The sequence below is a fragment of the Battus philenor genome, unplaced genomic scaffold, assembly GCF_028537555.1.
Source record: "Battus philenor isolate CCGP_79_NKW_IND1 unplaced genomic scaffold, ilBatPhil1.0.hap1 SCAF_7, whole genome shotgun sequence".
Taxonomy (NCBI): domain Eukaryota; kingdom Metazoa; phylum Arthropoda; class Insecta; order Lepidoptera; family Papilionidae; genus Battus; species Battus philenor.
In genome coordinates, this window is record NW_027181737.1 from 9,422,281 (window position 1) to 9,435,579 (window position 13,299).

Below are 13,299 nucleotides of genomic sequence, written 5' to 3' on the forward strand. Positions count from 1 at the left end.
TGAAAAATACGATTTAATGAAGAGCTTCAATTTTATTTTATATATTAAAATTAGTAAAAATTTTATTCTAACAATAACATTTATTAATAATAAAAAAGGATACACAATAAACTTTTATGTCGACGCTTTAAATTATTAGAAAAAAAAACCTAGAAACAGGTAATTTCTTAGCTGGTACAGGTTTGATGCTGAAACAGCGTCATTACGACATATTCATGCGTCAATTAGTCTACTGTGTATTATAAATACATGTTAGCTTTTAGCTTTTGCAAATGATAGGCAATCCTAACATAAGCTAGTTCTTTCAAGATATTTGTTTCGTAAAAGAGACAAGTCCTATGAGAATTGTCTTTATTAAGCAGTTTAAAATGCCATCGCCATGACATCGTATTTTTAACGTCAAATATTAATTAATAAATTTAAAAGAGCTATTTCTTTTCATTAAAAAAAATAATACTCATTAAGATTGTATTATTACGTACAATTTTATACACATTCCGAGAAATATCAAATAGGAAAAGCCTAACAAAATGCATTTATCATGTACATTTTTGTCTCAAATTCATTATCATCAAATAAAACTCAACTCTAGGGAGTCTTAAAAAAGCGCCAGTGAGGAAAATAAAGTATACAAAAGTATAATGTTTTTATATGTAATAGTAAATTATACGTTGGACCTGAATACATCATTACTTCACTTGTGATCGTAGAATTGCTGCTTGTTATTACCGCAGAATAATTTATGAACTCATATTCTAATCAAAAACTTTTCTTTGCATCGAAACTTTTATAAGTAATAAATTTTAGACTTTGTTACATATTTTTTTAGGCCGCTTCTTACCAGTTCTATTGGAAAATTATGAGAGGTTTATATCCACCGGTGTACGTCTTACGGCTGAAATAACGATCATTATGTTAATTAAAATAATAATCAGCCCTTGATATATGATGTATGGGAAGTATTTAAAATCAGTACTTCTTATTATTAACTTTTATGAAAGCAGCCGTCGAGGCGTTATTTTTAAATTATAAACCGAGCACAAAGCAACTTCAACGACTTCGTAGCAATTTCGTAGCCGCCACAAAGGGACTGTGAGAAACGTTTTCTTGTACAAATTAATAATGAAATGTTAAATTGAACGTTATTTTCCTTTTGATTAAAATTAAATGTAGATAAGGTTAACTCAATGGAAATTAATACTCATTAGTCAGAAAATATTAGTAAAAATACACCTGTTAACTCCGATGTACGACTATGACAGTCTGTAAAGTAAATTTGTATTAAAAACAAAGCCATTGTGAACCCGTACTTTAATTTTTTTTATAACTTTCAACAAAACAAAACAGTCTGCTTTACAAAAAAACTAATTTCATCAAAAATCAAAACTGTTGCCTCGCATAGACTTTTGTATGTTTATATATTGACATTGCATTTAATAGAGTTTTAAGTGATGTTTAAAATATAACATAACATTTTTCTTATTCATAACCAAATTAAAGACGTGACAGGTGTTCCGATTTCAATGAATTCCAACCTCTAAAAGTAAATAATATAAAAAGCGGTAGGTACAAGCTTTCCACCGCGTAGCGCTTCATCGAGAAAATTTAAATCAAATTTACTTTCATCTCCAGAAACCATTTAAACTTCCACTTAATTAAATTTTCCATTAAATTTTTATAATACTTTCGTCAATAATATAACAAGAACTTGCGTTATAACATTCATGTTTATGCTTATCAATTAGTAAAAAAACAAGACACAACACACAGACAATGAGATTATTATTTTTTCGACCCCATTGGCACCGCTGCCCAAGTGTTGTGAGGGGCAGGGTACTGAAATCGTTAAGCCTAAAACCTTTTCCAAGTTTGCGAAGCTCGAGGGCTTCCTGGAAAGCCTTGGCACAGACCACTACATATTACAATTTCACCCAATTGGATGCTATGGGAGAAATTCATTTTACGAATCCGACATGATTTATTCTTCCTTTCCTGTCCAAATCCTTATACTTTGATAAATTCCGTCTCGAAATAAGTCAACAAACAGTTACATATTTAAAAGATGATTCGGACTTTTGACAGGAAAACTTAAGTATTTTCACTCTAATTATGGATTAGTATATGTACTATTTTTAATTTATGTGTATACTATATACTACACCCCGCTATTTAAGTGTGTTTATTTAGTAATTATATAATTACGTATATAAAGAATTTGGTGTCTCCTTCCCTATTCGGGTAGCCCATACTAAATTTGGGGTTGTAATTTCATAAAATCCACTCTTGGTAATTTTTAACATACTTTAAAACCATTCTGGCCAAGATTTAGACCAGTATTTCTCAACCGTTTTCGGGTTGTACCCAAGTTGCCCAACCAACCAACCCAAGTTGCTTTCTAAAATTCTTACGACCCCTAACGTAACATACATAATTTTTATATTTATGCTAAAGGCATTGTTAAACTTGTGTCAAGTTCATTTTCGAATTGCCCCCTGTGCGGCGTGGGCCTCGAGTTGTGAAACACTGATTTAGACTGTATGAAAATATGATTTCCTAAATAACGCACCCTCAACCATTTTTTGTGGGTGAAATTCTATAAAATCCGTTTTTAGCTAACCTCTACTTAATGTAATAAATATTCCTACCAAATTTTAAAAGTCTAGGTATTATAGGTCTAATGATATTGTGATGAGTACAGGCATAAGCATCTTACGTGTATGTGGGTAGACAGATGTAATATTTTATATAATTTGTATCACTTTTGCACAACTACATATTTGTCATTGCAACAACACTCGATGGTTAACTGGTAGAGAATACCCATAAGTAATTAAGTCCAGCATTGCATAGTGTGTAAAGTTAATAAAATAAAGGAGACCATTTTAGGATTCTCGTTAAACTTCTTCCGCCAACACTTAACAAAAAGTGAACAAACATAGAAGACCTAGAAAGAAATAATGAACAGTGTTATATATGAAGCTAAAAAGGAAAAGTATATTTACTAACACTAAAGGAATTTCGGCAACAATTCAATTAGTAGTAGAAACATATTACATGTTATCGTGAAAGTTATCCATTCTAGCCTTGACCTAAGTTGAGTAGAGGCTTTAACTACGTGGATAACCTTCTTGAATATTGCATCTCCTCCATTATGTAAACATAACACCCTTATCGATGCAACGAAGGTTAGATTTCAAGCGAGTAGGGAGAGTAGAGTACGTAGCCAGTAGAGGCAAACAATTTCTTTACAAATGAGCCTAAGACTCGCTTATTGTTATTTGTTTACAATAGAATTCTGTACTTTTTTCAAATATTTTCTTTGTTTCTCTATCGACAAACATTATCTCATAAATTACTGAACAATAAAATAGCATCAGACTGAAATAAATGTCCTCAAATAAATATATGTACCATTGAAATGAAATATTTTAATTTTAAAATGTATAATCGCATTCGTCATCACTATGGGCTTTAGAATAATATTTATCAAAAGTATTATTCATATTATTACTTAATTATTCATAAAACTGATATATAGAATTACAATTATTTGTTAACATCACTGGCGTAGATAAAAGTTAGCAGCCATAACAGTCATAATAACCGTGCAAACAAACAGTATTTAGATGTCTCCTTCCACACCCAACCTGCCTCTCGGCTAATTAAATCCAAAGATTGTATTAAATAGAAAACTTAACTTAAAAAGTTTCAATTTAAAAAAAATACACGATATGTTTAAATATAAGTGAACGTAGTAAAAACACTTTATCGTATTCATCTCCGAAGGCATTCCCGCAGTTAAAAGCTTTTTTGGAATTTAGGTTACGTTTTATGGGCGCAAGGATCGCCCATGTTATTGGTTAAACGTTATACGTCATATATTCGCACAATGGTGCATAATATAATTCTAAATTATTTATGACAATGGCAAAAAATACAACAAAATTATAATTTTTTTATTATTTTAAAATGTGTCAAATTTTCTCTCCACAGATAATCAATAGATAAACAGATAATTATCTTCAGGTCGTCATTAATCACATTTACACCTAATATTAATAAATGAAAGAATAAAAGAAATACATCTTTAATTAAAATTTGCTGCTATAAAAGACTTCTATTAGTTTTCTTTTAAATATAAAGTTACAAAGTATAAACGTAACGTATACACATGATAAATATAATATTATATGGTAAGTGAAAGTTAAAGTACATAGTTTTATTACCGAGCAGCATTGTTGTGTAGCGAGTTCATAGTTAAAACATAATACATAATTATTTTTTTCATAAAATATTTTAAGCCGAATTCGAGTTATTTATAATCTTTGTATTAATTCCTCGTATCAAGTCAGATCACGTTGTACAACGCTAAGAGATCTTTTTCTATTATTAAATAACTTTTATCGATCTACGCGGGCGACGGCCTCAGGCAACGCCCCAATATTTCGCGACTCGTTGAAGTTTCAGTGATACGCTCACGAAATAACAAAATTCACTTTCATAAAATGGCTTAGCTCTAAAATATACGACAAAATGTTTAATCTGTGCTTTACGCTACGTACCGTAAAATAGAGTCGGCAAAAGCTCGCAAATTATTAGACCACGCAACGCATATTACAATTCAAAGAGTTTTCTTCTGTGGTATCCCATTTACAATTATTTAATACTCTGTAAGTAGTACTGTTCTATTTAAAATTTTGTGTTATCTGTTGACAGCATAAATGTAATGGACCGTAACTAATAGCCTATCAAGACTAGGGATATGTCAATCATTATTTTATGTAAGTTATAACAATAAGAAAATTTTATGTTAATTAATTTATTAGCACTATTCGGGTAGATTGGTTTTTTATCTTTATCTATAATAGTGAATTCGTCTGATACAACTTTAATGAAATTAAAAAATTACAAGATAAACAAGCGTCACTTTTCTTTGACAAATCCACAAAAAATAAATATCAATAAAAAATTTAATTAATAATAAGTGTAACATATATTCGTTGCACAAAATAATTACAATATAATTACAGTATTTCAAATCTCGAAATTGTAATAACGGTGTGTTAGACACACAAGGAAACAAAAAAGCATTTTGATATGCCCTTAAGACAACCATTTTGAAAACTTGTACTCTACTTGTAAACTAATCTGCAGATAGAGAGATACAATCACCGCTTAAAAGCTTTTACCACCAATTTTAATCACACTATCTAAAGTGATCAATCACTCTGAAATTTATTATTCCGCCAAAATTATAAAAACCAATAAGATAAGCAGTGATATTCCCTTAAGAAATAAAATCTTACGTAGTATTGTTTGATGACAAAAACAGTTGTAGTAATACTATTTTAGATGGTTATATACTACCTATATACACTGTGAAGGAACCGACGTAAGAGATTGATAAGTTGAAGTAGCAGTGGGCAGCCCAGCTCCCGTTTCTGGAGTGGACATCTTAGACCGGCCCGCGATGGACGTCCACCCAACCAAGATGGGGGACAGATAACCTTGTTAAGATCCTTAGAAGACGTTGGATACATGATACTTTGAACGTGTCGAGACTTATGTCAAGTAGTGACATCCTACGGCTGATATCATAACAATGACTAATGTTTATTAATTTAACAAGCTTAATTTTACTTTCTTTCTGTTCGTTCAATGTTTTTTGATCAATAAAAGATAAATTGTTCATTTACAGAATGAGGTTACGGCATTTCGGAGGTAACAATAGTCAATTGAAAAACCGAAGTCTTAATTCTTTTTAACACAGTTCAAAAAATTGTTAAGCTAAATTCAAATATATGAGGAAATATCACGAAGACTACCGCCTACGTAACATTTCCCCAATTTATCAATAAATTAGCAAAGGTTTAATTAAACGTTTAAACCTTTAAGATGTTAAGGTTATCCGGCAATTGGCAAATTTGTCACAATTTGGTGATAGCAATAATTAAATTTTGTTTCTTATATCATTTCTTTATACAATGAGTCAAATATATCATTCTGGTAGAAATTTACACGAGCGGGGAGTAAAGCGATTTTAGTTATGTTTTAGTGCTCACCAATATGCGGATTACGGCGGGGGAGCGACGGCGTCACACAGTCTGCTCCGTCGTCTATTTCAACTTATATTTATTACTATGAGCTTCAAGCACTCACTTGGATAATAAAAGAAAAAAAATTCAAGGATTTATTGAAGATTAACGTAGCGAAACTAACGCTGTACTTCTTATGTAGACCACAATAAACTTTTTTTTAGTTTTAGGGAGTTATCTAATATTCATTGTAAGATATTCTTGTTATTGCATGTAATTTATTATTATATATACGAGTACGTAGTACCGAACCGTAACGTGGTACCGAAAGTATACGTGTGTATGCATTAGTTATTAACCCTAAATTAGAAACACAAAGCTTAAATTATATTTGAAGTGTAGAACAAATTTTGTTTAATTTCTGTTTGCATAATTTAATACGTTTCTCGACTTTGAGCGCGTATAAATAAAGCGAAAGGGGCGAGGGTAAAAATAAATGTATGATTTTGAAACATGTGAGAATTCTCTAGAAATATGTCATTGTTAATTTACGTTTACATTCTTAAAAAATATATTACGTTAAAATTAAGTACAAAGATATACCTTTTGGTTTTTAAGCAATCTTGGATACTAACACATAATGGATATTTAAATACTCAGTAAAAATCCCCAAAAGAGTTTTAATTTTTTTAAAGCCATGAATTGTTGGTATTTTTGAAGAAGGGTAATTTATTTTTAAGTTGTTTATTTACAAGTAGGCATTAGATTAGTCGATTTAAAAAAAGTAAGATTATAATTTCTGTTATCACACCCTCATAAAGGGTGAGGAAAGTAGGCACAAGCATGTCGGATGATAAGGCACGCACGAACGCCACTACGAATTTAATTATATTCTCTTTATAAATCAGCTTTATATTCATACATCTCAACAAAGTTATGGAATAAAAGTTTTCATTTTAATTTTTACACTTATGGACAAGGGTTATCAAAATCCTGTGCATCGCCGTATATATTCTTTATATTTGGACTTAAACAAATTGTTATTATAAAACTTATACCAGGCTTTTTTACTTTAAGATAAAAAATGTAACATTATATTAAAACACTATTTTTAAAACCAGGCCCTTGGATGCTCAACACAAAGTAAAGCATACATACATGTTCTATACATTACTTCAATTCAGTAAGTAACCTATTACAACTGTACTCCTTCAAACAATACAGTTTTCCGTAATTTGTTTTGGCGTTAACAAGTTGGGGTTTGTATGTATTTCTTAAATTATCGTCATATTGTGTTGTAAGGTGTATATTGAATAGATTTCAAGTTATTTTTCTTAATTATAATGTTAAAAATCTACAATTAAAAAGTGCATGTAAGTATTTATTTGATTATGATGTTTTGAATTTGATGATAATAAATTAATAATAAGTTAACAGTTTAACACATTAGGTTTTTTAGTAGTAGTTTTTCCAGAATTAATTCTTTGACTTACTACAATATTTAAATATTATATTAAATCATAATATTTTTGGCATCATATCCTACTGAGTACAATTTATTAAGCCAAGTACATGAGATATAAGTATATTAACCAATCGCATATGATCAGGCAAAAACATACTAGCTTCTCCACCGTGACCTGTCTTTCTATTGTGCTATTTGATAGAATTTTTAGTGTGACATATAAAGGAGCTACGTTGCAATTTTAAGCTTGATAAAAAACTTGATAAAAAACATAAATCATTGTAATATAAAAATAGTCATATTATATATTTATAGATGACTTAATAGTTATTGTTACTTGTTTTTTTTTTAATAATTGCATATAATACATTTATATTTTTTTTTAATAATTGCATATAATACATTTATATTTATTTGCATATAATACACTTCGTATATTACATACTTTTTTACTGTTGATTATAAGATTCGATTTGGAAAACAAAGCAATAGATTTCAACTTTCTTTCCTCTAAAACACTTCACATAATTAAATAACAGAAGCCATTTAGCTTAGTCTTTCTAACGATAAATATAAAAGATCATTGCAACTGTAATCTGATAACACAAATTATAATATTTAAGTGTAATGACAAAAAATTCTGGAATTCACATATTCCTTTTCGAAGTATAAAAGGTTCCATTCCCAACTGAAAACTTATGTTAACATAACTTACTTCACAAATAATCTTTTTAATGAACCTAAATGAAAACATGTACTCATAACTCCTAGCGTCACTGCGAACATGGGTTTGTCCTCTTGTTATTATTAGCGTTCTTAACTACCTTATTCTTAATACACTTTATTATGTATTTAATTTTTTACATTCAATGTATAGAGGATACATTGAAAATAAAAATAGCCTAAATATACACCCATGTAAATAGTCTTACTCATAAAGTTAACCTCAAATGTGAAATATCAAATAAATGAATATAAATATTCCGTTATTTATTTAGATCTGATATTTTAAGAATATCTATAACGCCAACGGAGTTAATTAGTGAAATTAAAAATATGCTAAGAAATCCTCGATATACAACAGAAATATTCAACTTTAAATCTTCACAAACAATTGAAAAACACGCCATATTTGTTTTAATTTCATAATGGAAGAATAAAATCTCATAACTTTGTTTTGTTTGTCATAAATAATCTGGCTTAACGTTCTAACTCTGTCAAGTTAAACAAGCTTATGTTTTCGTAAAGGCAACAATTTTCTCGTAGATGCCTGCCCATATCCGTAACTCCTAGTTAAGAATCCCCAATCGCAGCTGACGTCAAAGGATCTAATCCCACTGAGTCGGGATTAACATCAATTTCTTTTGACCTTGAGAGTTATTAGGAAGCTATTTGGCAACATATTCCTTTGACCAAGAAATATAATATTTTTACAGAAATATTGTGTGTACGATACAAGTTTAAACAAAATAGAAGGTTTGGACTTTAAACATTATCTTACAATTACATTCGATTTATATTCTTAATTATTAATAAATCTTTTAATGTAATCATATACCTAAAATTGAATATAATAATTTCGGTAATTATTGTTAATTCAGGAATTATTTCATTTACATATTTAGTAGTAGTTTTAACTACAATTTATTTTTGCATATAAAAATGGCACTCTATAACTTGCCGGAAATCTTTATTTATAACCTTGTTTGCAGTAACACGAAATAGACCGTTCTCACGTTAAAATTTACATATTACGAAGCAAAACGGTGGCAAATAATGGTGAAACAATATATCAACGTCTTACAGGCCGTGATATTGCCGTACAATATGTACTGTACTTTTTTAGTTATAAAACCAAGACTTTGTAAACATTATAAAGTTAAATCATTATTAATAAGGTCACATATTTTTTAAATATAAGTGGAATATCTATAATTAAAGAGGTATATTTTATTTGAAAACGTTATAAGAGGATGTGCGTACTAACGAAAATGATCGATCTACAAGTAATTTACTGAATGAAAATTATTCACACACCTTCGTGATTTATCGTGTAAATTGATTTCGTTCGACCAGATTCGCTTCCAGCATTGCAAATTGCGAATCGGCCGCAATTGCCGGGCATAGACCACAGAACCTGTAAATCAAACGCTCTTAAGCAATACATATAGGGGTTCCGTGTTATGTGTTAGTGCAAATTACGAAAAAAAAAAACAACCATTCTTAACAAATATATAATGTTTTCCCTGTGCTGAGCGTAAGCCAAAAATCGCCCTAAGATATGTAATCCTTCCGAATTACTTACTATTATAAAGCGAAGGTTTGTTAGGGACATATGCTGTATTTTCTTAATTTAAATTAAATAAAATACATTTCTTTTTTTCTTTATCCTTAATTTTTGTTAAAAAAATTAAAATTTTGGTTTTGTAAGAACTGAAAAAAGAGACTACGTAACGATTAAAGCTAGATGGCCGACTACAGATGCGAATTAAAAAATAAAAAATAAAGTATGTTGTTCTTCCTACAGAAATCGTCTAAAAAAAATTGTAAACTTTTATTGTTATTTGAATTTTAGATTATACTTCAGTACTTGCAAAGACGGGGGAATAAATTTACATATTCTCATTTTTGTTGCATTTAAGTAAGTAATGTTTATGCGCAAAGACTGTTTGTTTTTTCTTTAAAAAAAAAAGATTTTATATGTCGATCTTTAAATCATAGGAAACTTTGAGTTAAAACTTGATCTACGTCGCGTAGTGTAATGATTCATAACAGAATGAAGGCGCAATTGTATGCGTCAAACTGAATATATATTTTGGAATTAAGTTTTTAAATTAAATTTATCGCTATGAATTCAAACGGCCGGAGATTAGTTTTATTAAACTATTTTATAATAAAAATTTCGATTAATCGTCTCTTTCAAAAACAAGTAGAGATTTATATTGTACTATTAGATTTTCATTTTTTAATTCAATCATCATAACCAGCGTTTATTGCGCAAAACGATTTGTTCATCGTTATGGTAACTTATAATCCTGTTTTTAACATTTTAATATTGTATACAAAACTGTAAATGATATGCTTAAGACCTTTGCGTGGAAATCTTTAATCAACAATTGCAAATACTGAAATCGGCACGAGTTGAGTGTAATCCGATATAAAGGTATAAAATGTCGACCAACTTCTGTTCTCATTCACCGTTCTATGCATCGATACAAATAGACCACGATGAAAATTAAGTCGTAAACTGGTATTACTAATGAAATTTTTAATAGGTTAATTTTAATTAAAATATTGTAAACCGATAAACAAAAACTTGTAATTGCATTTCGATCTCATCAATTCTGTACTTACTTAATACTTAATATACAGGATGATTGGTTATAGGCGTACAAGCTTTACAAGGACGAATATATCTTACATTTATCTATATACATACACATTAGCTGTTAAATAATGTATGGCATACTCAATCCAAAATCGATATTTTAAAAAATAATTAACATTGATAAATTACAATTAATAATGTTTACTGTCTATCCCTGCAGTACAAGTACTGCCTGTTATTAGCTTGTAACAGTTCAATGGAGTTTCAGAGTGATCACATTATATAATTGTAATGATTGTAAATATGAATGAATTATTATGAATTATACCTTCACCACATTAAAACTTTTACACTTATAACCAATCGTCCTGTATAGCTTTGAGTAGAAATTGCTCTTTACACTGATTAGTATTAATAGATGAAGATAAGTTACTTTAATTCACTTCTTTTTTTTCTTCTTAAACCAACTACCTAGAAACATTATTGAGCCAATGACACATGCTTTGTTGTCACAAGATGGTGAATGTACGCGTGTTTTTTACAGGATTTAATTTAAAAATACCTATACAGTTAAAAATGACATCATGAAATTCTCAAGCCTCAAGCTATGAAATTTAGAACGTGAATACTGGAATATGGGACTTAAAATTGTTATTAATGTCTGCCATATAGATATAAATAAACTACAATCTGTAATTACACTTGACCAAATTTCAACAAAGTATGAAATACATGTAAATAGAGAAACCTCAATGGAATCAACCAATTTGCCGCACAGCAACTGTTGTTGCCATGTTATCTGAAATTAGCATTTATATTAGCCTACTCGTCCTGCAAGCCCACATTGCAGAGCACAAATCTAAAATCATTTAAAGTAATTAACTTTAATACTAGTAGGTTATACCTGAATTAGTTTAATATATTTATTATTTTATTTTTTTATGATATATTTATTAACTTCAAATTCTAAAAGTTTGTACCATCCATAAACTTTCATCGCTTCTCTCGTTACTCTGTATCAAATTCTACCTAGTCTAACCATAAGTTCTACTACAAAGAAAAGATGCGATAATTAAAAAAAAAACATTTAATTTTAAAGTTTTATGGGTGATTATGTAGAGTGCAAAAGATATGTTAACGTACTAAACTAGTTATTTAAAGTGTCCATCCTTAGCTTTAACGCACGCTTTTAAATGGTCGGGCCATTCGTCGATAGATTTACGAACGATGTACATTGGAAACTTGGTCACTGCTGCATCCAAAGATTTCAGGAGCGATTCAATATTTGGGTGACGCTCAGACCACGCCATGTCCTCTAGCACAGACTAGAATTTATAGTCCAAAAGTTTTAAGTCCCGACTAGCAAATCATCAGTCTGGTAGTCTGGCCGTATAAATTCAGCTTTTACATTAAAATATTTAACAGCGTGATCCTTATGGAGCTCTTTAATTTCGTTTTGACATAAACTGAACCAAAATATTAGTTCTTCATAAGCGCAACAAAAGTTTTAGTTTTAGTTTAGTATTTATGGACCTGATAAAGGAAAACAGTCAGACAAAAAAAAATCGTAAGCCTTATTATAAAAAGATGAAAGACACTTTTGAAGTGCAAGGCGTAAAAAGTATCAAACATATATCGAGGAACCCCTTCTCATGCATTTGCCACAAATATTATACTTGCGGATGCTGGAAATCAGAGATGGGACCTGAATTGTTTATAAAGTTAACTATATAAAGTCCTCCCTGGTCGACATTGACTAAAAAGAATTACCGTCAATTTTAGAGAAGAAAGCATACTTGAAACCTCTTTGTAATATTGACTCGTTAAAACTTTATATGGCAACACCAAATGAGTGTGCAAGTAAAGCGAGGTAATTTACAATAAATCTGTTACGTAATAAATATAATTGACAGTAAATAATAGTACGCACTGTATTTAATTACATTTTCTGTTTATAAATCGACTTAAGTGTAATTTTTTATAGAATTTATACACAGAGTTATGACTAGATTCGATACATAAGTATTCGCCCGGTCTGTTTGTAAAACATTGTTTTTCTTCATTTTTCACTTCATTTAGTTCAAGTTCCTTTAAATTTACCAGTTCAAATAAAATTTACGACAAGAAAAACAAACAAATGAAAGAAATACTTCCGAACATCCGTGTTTAACGAAAATCCATACAAAAATTCAAAAGATTATTAGTGTTTTCTGTGTCGGTTGTTTATAAATTTTAAGCCGTTTCGATTAAAAAAATATATAAATAAGCACTAACCTAATTATATATTTGTATAACAATGAATGTTTGATTTTACTAAGTAAATATGAAATTTTGTAATAAATATATGACAGGATTTGTTACATTGTTTTGGTTGAAATCATTCTATAATAAATAAATGTTTTGTTTTAATAGTAGTATTACCAAATTTGGAACAAAATAAAAAGTACATTATAAAAAAAAACTCATTTTCT